Below are 8,510 nucleotides of genomic sequence, written 5' to 3' on the forward strand. Positions count from 1 at the left end.
TCTAGTTACAGTATGGAATTCACAACTAAATGTTTGCCAGGTAGATATCTTATAACTATTAAGTTAACTGTATAAAATGTGCTAAATTTTAGTTTGCTAATTTAGTAGCTAGTTAGCTATCTAGCTAAGTGGTTAGCTTCTTCCAAAATCAAGCTTTGCTTGGTACCAGCAGAGAATCACCTTCTGGATCAAGAGCCTTGCTGTTAAATATTTGTTTTGTGCGTGCAGAAAACTGAGCAGCATTTTTTTGTTACTTGTATAGTTTAGGTCAGAGACTCATTAGCGTTTAGTTAGCATTCTCTATTGGGATTTTACATGTACTTGTTAGCTTTGCTAACGTTCAGACTACAAAGGCTAAGTGGGGTTTGCAAATAGAGCCCTTTGTGTTCAGTGCCAGTATTACCGAAAATCCCAGTATGGCACAAGGTTGGTATGAAGGCATGACATTCTGGATACCGCCCAAGCATAAACTGATCTATTTAAATATTGACTGCCATATCTTACAGATGTTTTACAAATCTGTCCTGCAGAGTGTGCTGTCATTTGGCCTGATATGCGTGTTAGGAAACAAGAGGGTGCAAGACCAAGCAAAACTGCAGCAAATTATAAAAACAGTGGGCAAGAGTCTGCCAACAGCCTGTACACAAATCTCATACTCCAAAAACATGACAAAATTCTAAAAAGGACAGTACCCACTTCATCCTAAATTCTCCCAAAGCAACCGCAGCCTGACTAGGGGGAAAATACTTATTGAAAATAAACAAATAAATACAGGGACTTTCAGCCATTAGGCTGTATAATGGAAAGACTTACCAAAGACTCTTGATTGGTTCAAGGGAGTGTGTATTGAACATCCACTGTAAATATGTAGACCATTGCACTTTTCATATTAATTTTATTGTGTACCATTCTGTGTTTATGTTTTTTAAGCACATGACCAAACGAATTTCCCCCTGGTGGGATAATAAAAGTGAATCTACTCTAAGGAGCTATAAGAGGTCTTCATGACATTTCAAACATGCATTGCATCCTCCTCCTGAATGAATACCAGGCAGCAGTGGAGCCCACCTGGGACGGGTCGGGGAGGGGTTAAGGTCAAGGTCTGGCTGTCTCGTGTCCACAAAACCCACATGCCAAACGGGGGAGGGGAGTACATAGCCTAAACCCTGCTAAAATAGGGCCACCCTACATCATCTAGATTCTAGACCAGAGGTAATGCAGGGTCAAGGGACACCACAGATGTGGTCAGAAGGATACCAGCCCAGCCCCCAGCACCCTCAGGACAGCACCAGAGCCCAGACCAGACCGCAGTACCCTCAGGACAGTGCCAAACGGCCAGACTGAAGGTCATGGGGGACAAGGCCACATGGCTGGCAGCGGCCGGGTGCCCTTTGACATCACAGGAAACAGGAAGAGAGTCGCCGCATGGGGCTACATTCCATTTCGATTCAGCTATGACCGGAAGTGTCTTTTCGTAGCAGGTTAGGAGAGCATTTTCGCTAACCCTAACCCTTTTCCTAACATTAACCTAATTCTCCTAACCTGCTACATTAATTCTCCCAACCTGCTGGGTAAGCTCTCCTAACCTGCTACGAAAAAGTCACTTCCGTTCATAACTGTATCGAAGTGGAATGTTTTTAGGGAATCTTGTTGGGCCAGGAGGATACCAGTATCGTGGCAAGGAAACAAAACACGAAAAAAGATGCACCTGGCACCTACTATCACACCCCGTTCAAAGGCACTTAAAAATGTTTTCTTACCCATTCACCCTCAAATGGCACACATACACAATCCATGTCTCAATTTCCTCAAGGCTTAAAAATCCTTCTTTAACCTGTCTCCTCCCCTTAATCTACACTGACTGAAGTGGATTTTACAAGTGACATCAATAAGGGATCATAGCTTTCACCTGGATTCACCTGTTCAGGCTATGTCATGGAAAGAGCAGGTGTTCCTAATGTTTTGTACACTCAGTGTATTTTACAAGCTATAGCACACAATATTTTACAAACGGCAGGTTTTTAAAGGACCAAAGTGTTTGGTCTGCTTCACGTTTTCATTTTTGCCATGGAAAAAATATTGAGATAATTGTATTGTCCCAGCCCTAGAATCTCGCTACAGTTTCCTTATCACTTCCTCACACAAATAAAACACACACGTTGGGATATAGGCCACACACACACCAACACGTGATGTGTCACACGCTTCCGTGTTAGTCTACCATGTCCTTTAGGGGGGGGGGGGGGGGGTCAGGGTCTGACACTTTCATTTTGTACGTGTCGTGTTGCCTAAGCCACTTCAACACAATGGTTTCAACTCTCTCCCACCAATAGAGAGAAATAGAGAAGGAGAGGGGGTGAGAGAGTGAAAGGCGTTTTTTCATCTGCGAGGGCAAGAAAAGTGGAGGGGGAAAAAAAGCTCTAAGGAGGCCACTAAAACGAAAGACAGCTGCTTGCATAAGATGCCTTACATGAGAGCAGGCTAATGCCGCTGCTACTTACAAGTAAGGTTTTAGGAGATATATGCTTAAACAAGACGCACACACACCCAGTTAGGCATGCACGTCAGCGTTGGTTTAACACGCTGTTCCTGCTTGTCATTATAAAACACTAAAGGAAATCCAGCCGTGACCATGAGATGGGCTTAGTTCCAGACTACAGTCCCGTACACAGTCCCGGGCACAGTGAGAAGTCCCCCCTCTGATGTCCTGAGACCCGTCTGTCTCCAAGTCCCGGGCACAGTGAGAAGTCCCCCCTCCGATGTCCTGAGACCCGTCTGTCTCCAAGGGGACAGAGCCTCAGTTAGGCACTTTGATGAATCCCTAAAGGGCATGCATCAAAAGGGGCTCATAGAGGGATGTGGGCAGTGCAGCCCTTCTGATGTGTAGCTAAATATTGATTCAAGTCTGTCCCTTGATACAATAATGTGCTGTATCTGTTTACAGAGAGAGAAAAAAAACATCAAAGTAATGATGTCATAAAACAATTGTTTTGCTTTGGTGGTTCATAACGCAAATTGCTTTTTAATAACCACCCCACAAAATAAACATATTTCCCGCTAGAGCTGGCCGACATGGACAAACATCCATATCGTGATAAACTGCCTGAATTGATGTGATAATGATCAATAGAACATATATTTATAACATTAAAGAGATTATCTGGTACTTTAGTATACTTTTTAGCCAGTAGTTCTGAAAGTAGCGCTCATGGGCCAAAAGTGGTCCCCGAAAATGGTGTACTACATCACATGTGCAGATATGTGCGCCACGTCATTGCGCTCTCTCTCGCTCTACTGTGTGCATCTTGCTAGTTGTCACTCAAATGGCGAGGGGCTGAAGCTCATTCGCTAGAACTCGAATTGCTACGGGGCTGGCCCACATGGGAGAAAATGTAGGGAAAATGGCTCAGCACAGCTTCCAGAAAAACAGTCACTTTCAAACTACAGATGTCGTGGCTAATTGAAGTAAGACAGCAATTCTACTCATAGATCATGCATGTATGAACTACACATTGACACATCCAGCCCAAAGCAGGAGGTTTAAAAAATACTTTGTAGTCGCCAAAGTTCCGGAGCATGTCTTTAATGTGCACCACCGTTTTTTATCCTTTAAACTACTACTACTAGATTGATGGTTGTAATCATAAATTGTCCCATTAACATTCACCCATATTAGCAAACTTATTTCATTTCAAACTTAACATTTCTATATTATAGGCTACTTATCGTAATGAACGATATCAGCAAAATGCCTGCGATCGGTGTCGATCATTTTCGGTTTATCCTCCCTCCCAGTTCTAATACCCAGCTAGAGCATTAGCTTACATTCGGCATTTAGCCTAGTGGTGAGGCAGGCAGACCAAGGCAGATTGAAATAGCTCCCTGATGACTCTATTAAAAGCTTCTCCGTTTGTGCTGCTGTGAACAATGCTGACCTCGGGTCACCAAGGTATTTTTAGGAGATAAACCCAACGCCAACAGAGGATCTTCTAACACAGGATCACTAATCCCCTCCCACATACCTGAGGAACAGACACATGTCACCAAACTCCAGGGCTATGTAAGGCCACAGAAAAGGACACACAATTATATTATGGACAAAAATGTAAAATAGTAATGTTGTACAACCTAGCTTCTCTACACCAATAAACTATAGCGGACGTGAAAAAAATAACAATGATGACTGACTGAGCAGAGAAGAAGTACCATCCAATCAGGTTTTAGCAAAGGGTCACTGGGGTCATTTGGACACAATAGACAGATTTGGTGAGGAAGGAGGACTAAACGGAGTGGTCTGGGAGGGGATGGGATCGCATATCCACGTATGGGTTGGTGGGGACAGACAGGGCTTCTGTTGAACAACTCCCTGCTCACTGGTACATCAACAACAGTGGTGCTGTAGCCTAGATAAGGACAGACACCCTACCTTCCCTTCCCACTCACCAGACAGACTGTTTATATACTCAGCAGACAGACAGACACCATATCCACTGACCCATACGTACCAAAACAGAGATGGGCATACACACATGCACAACCCTTTCCCTTCTTCTATTCAACACACACACACACACTTTACGAAGTAAATCCAAGATATAGATATTAAACACACCACCACACCCCTTGTTTCTAAGTTGTGAATGTTGAGAGGTGTTAAAAAATAGATAAAGTGACTACCTTAAAACATTGAAATCAGCAGCCTGAAAAGTGCCAGAACGATAGGCTATTATCAATTACCTTAGCCTCTAAATGGTTTTGGACCATTCCATCATGAAACAGGCAGCCAACAGGCAAAAACAGAGCTCTTATTTATTTGGTTTCAGAAAGCGTTCAAAAAGAGCTCTCCAATGGACTCAGCATTCAACTGGCATCATGACAAAGCACCGTTGTGGATCTTAGAACAGTTAGCCTATCAAATGATGAAATTGTGCACTTAAAACATGCATTACACAATATCCTGAGTAAATTAGCTAGTGACTAGTAAACTAAATGGTCACTATAAAATGTATTTATTGGAAAAGGAATCAATCAATGAATCATCGCGGTCGGAAGAAAACCTTGTATCTCCAAAACTGAAACTTTTCAAGAAATGGAAAACACTGACATATTTGACCTTGAACATATACACAAAACGTAGGTAAGTGTTATGAAATCCCAGTCTTACTGGCAGCTACTCAATCAATTACATAAACCAGAACGTTCCAAGTATAAGAATCATGGCGATCCCAGTCTATGGACTGCCTGCTGGGATCTCATATAGGCCATGTGAGTGATATGCCTGTATCTGTTCTGCTGGGCTCGCTTTTTGACCTCTACTTAATAGGCTACTCATCTTCAGAGCAGCCTTTACTCAGGCGGAAAGATGCCCCTCCACTCAGTCTAGTACAGTACGTACCATGTACATACCATGTGGACATAAATAATGGAGCCAAGGTGGATGGGCTTCAGCAGGAGGAACAGAGATGTTGCAGCTCAGAGCCATATAGTGTATATTTCTACATGTGGCTTTACACCTGCAACAGGGACGTGAGAACACAGCCTGCTGGGAGAGTGCATGAACTTCATGATTAAGAGGAGACAAGGATGAGATAGGGACAGAGCTATAAGCTTGGGGAGTTTGAGGGAGGAGAGAGGAGATGGACAGAGGAGGAGTGCAGCTCCTCTTTTCAGGCTGACAGGGAGCGAGGCGAGTGCGTAGGAGAGACAGTTGGGCTAGGTGTCATGTCACCCTCCCTCGCCCGCGGTCTCCCGCTGTGCTTGTTAGCAGGAACAGAGTGAGCGAGCAAGGGAGCGCCGGCAGTAACCACCCTCGGAAGCTCTAAAAGGAGAAGGCCTTTTAAAATGTTCCAGACAGATCACATCTGGTATCTGTGTGCTGCTCTGAGACACTCCTCACGTTGAACTGAGGTGGCTTGGAGACAACCACAGAAGAAAAGGCAGAGTACAGACATACTCTGAGCACATCGTTGTCTTGTGTGCTTAAGACTTTTCAGCATGCACCAAGGGGGTAAGAAAAGGCACTTACCACAACGCTAATGGAGTAGTTGATTAAAGGTAAAGAAATCAACTGCTGTAGAAATCTTGATGGCTAGTCACCTCCCGAGTGGCGCAGTGGTCTAAGCCACTAGAGATCCTGGTTCGAATCCAGGCTCTGTCGTAGCCGGCCGTGAACGGGAGACCCATGGGGCAGCGCACAATTGGCCCAGCGTCATCCAGGGTAGGGAAGGGAATGGCTGGCAGGGAGGTAGCTCAATTGGTAGAGCATGGTGTTTGCAACGGGTTCGATTCCCATGGGGGGCCAGTATGAAAAAAATTAAATAATGTATGCACTCACTAACTGTAAGTCGCTCTGGATAAGATGCTAAATGACGTAAAATGTAAAATGGTCACCGTCACAATGGACTCACATGGAGCTGATGTGGCAGCTTGAACACAAATTGGCCCCCAAAAAATAGAAACATTACAAGAGCAAAGGAGAAAGAACAAGTGTGATGGATTAAAAAGACAGAACAGACAGTTTCTTCCTCACTGAGTAATGGCAGAACACAATGTTGTGCCTGGGACAGACTTGGGTTCAAATACTATTTAGGGTATTTCAATTACTTTCAAATACATTTGGGACTAGTAGATAGAGTTCATTAGATACATGATCTAAAGGGGAGATTAAGCAAATGTATTTGAATTCCCTTCAACAAAAGAACCAGTCTGCAACACCCACCCGTAGTATGCGCTCCAGCAGGTACATCTCACTGGTCATCCCCAAAGCCAACACCTCCTTTGGTCGCCATTCCTTCCAGTTCTCTGGAACGAACTGCAAAAATCTCTGAAGCTGAAGACTCTTATCTCCCTCACTAACTTTAGCATCAGTTGTCAGAGCAGCTTACCGATCACTGCACCTGTACACAGCCCATCTGTAATTAGCCCACCCAACTACCCCATCCCCATTTTGTTATTTACATTGTTATTTATTTTGCTCATTTGCACCCCAGTATCTCTATTTGCACATCATCTTCTGCACATCTATCATTCCAGTGTTAATAGTAAATTGTAATTATTTTGCACTATGGCCTATTTATTGCCTTACATCCTTAACTTACTACATTTGCACACACTGTATATAGATTTTATATTGTGTTATTGACTGTACGTTTTGTTTATGCCATATGTAACTCTGTGTTGTTGTTGTTGTTTTTAATCACACTGCTTTGCTTTATCTTGGCCAGGTCGCAGTTGTAAATGAGAACTTGTTCTCATCTGGCCTACCTGGTTAAATAAAAGGTCAAATAAAATAAAAAAATAAAAATAAACCAGGGGACCAGGGCAAGGCAAAGAGCCTAATCCCTCAGCACAACACACCTTTCAATCCCCTTCACACCACATTTAGACAGTTGAATCTCTGTGGTAGGCCTAAATCCCAATTATTTTTCTCCCAAAATATGGTTATGCAACAAAGAAACTGGTGGTAAGATGTTGAGGCAGATATTTGACAAAATTATCTAAACAAAATGTACACAAGATAACATAAGTAATACATGTTCTTATGTCACATCAAAACAAAATCGCCAAAACCACAGGTTGAACTAGTTTTGAATTTCAGACCTCACTTTTAGCAAGCCATAACTATTTTATCTCAATAACTCACTATTGGAAGTTGATTATGATTTGACTGTTGTAGAATTGCAACAATGAACCATCATCCATTACCAATGTTTTGCCCCCGACTCGACTACTCCGGAACACACTGTAGTTACGAAAACGCACGCGTTTCATAACATGCGCTCACTGCAATGGCAATGCAGTCTGAGCACCAGCGATGTGCACTAGGCTATCATTGTCCACAGTTGACAGACAGCCGAAACACGACCAATGTTCTGACAATGAAAACCCCCACAATTAAATTTGGCATGCAAACGAAAAAAGTATCCTCACCTTTCGCATTCACTGCGTGAAATTTCTTGAATAATTTGCATTCAATTTTCAATTAATTTTCTGTTACATGCAGGTTGAGATTTCTTTCATCAGTTTCTTGAGGAACAACGACGCTATGCTGTCGGTGCCCTCCAGGAATACCCAAAAAAAAAACAATTCGAGAGTTCCGGAAACGCACTGCCAAATTTTTAAAACATTAATCGACGAGGGGGAACAAATTGAGTGAGACACAGGGTCGAGTTTGCGTAATACATGAATTTGCATCAAGTTAAATAATCCATTAACTCTGCAAACTGGTTATTATTATGTTGATTCAAGTATGTTTTTGCTTTTGCTGCACATTGAGCTAAACTGCACTTTAGACAGACAATTAATATCCAATTGCTATACCATCTAAATTAGGAAATATGATAAATTTGGCCTAAATATCAAACAACCAAGAAGCATGACCAAAACCATAAAATGAACCAATTTTAGATTGTTGTCCTATTCCTATGGGTTTTCAAGTTATGAAATTGAATATTTTCCAATCTGATATGCTCTTCATTACGACAAGCCTACATTTGCTCTCTTCTTAAACA

General features: G+C 42.6%; 1 protein-coding gene across 1 annotated transcript in view; it reads right to left on the reverse strand.

The window, feature by feature from the left end:
- Window positions 1-8,009, reverse strand: part of LOC311148222 (helicase ARIP4-like) — a 56,954-nt gene extending 48,945 nt beyond the window's left edge. Inside the window, exon 1 of the mRNA XM_084185109.1 lies at window positions 7,930-8,009. The gene's annotated coding sequence lies outside the window, so the exon portion shown is untranslated. The remainder of the gene's footprint in view (window positions 1-7,929) is intronic.
- Window positions 8,010-8,510: the final 501 nt, after the last annotated feature.

The sequence above is a fragment of the Coregonus lavaretus genome, assembly GCF_964263955.1.
Source record: "Coregonus lavaretus genome assembly, chromosome: 20".
In the NCBI taxonomy this organism is placed as follows: Eukaryota; Metazoa; Chordata; class Actinopteri; order Salmoniformes; family Salmonidae; genus Coregonus; species Coregonus lavaretus.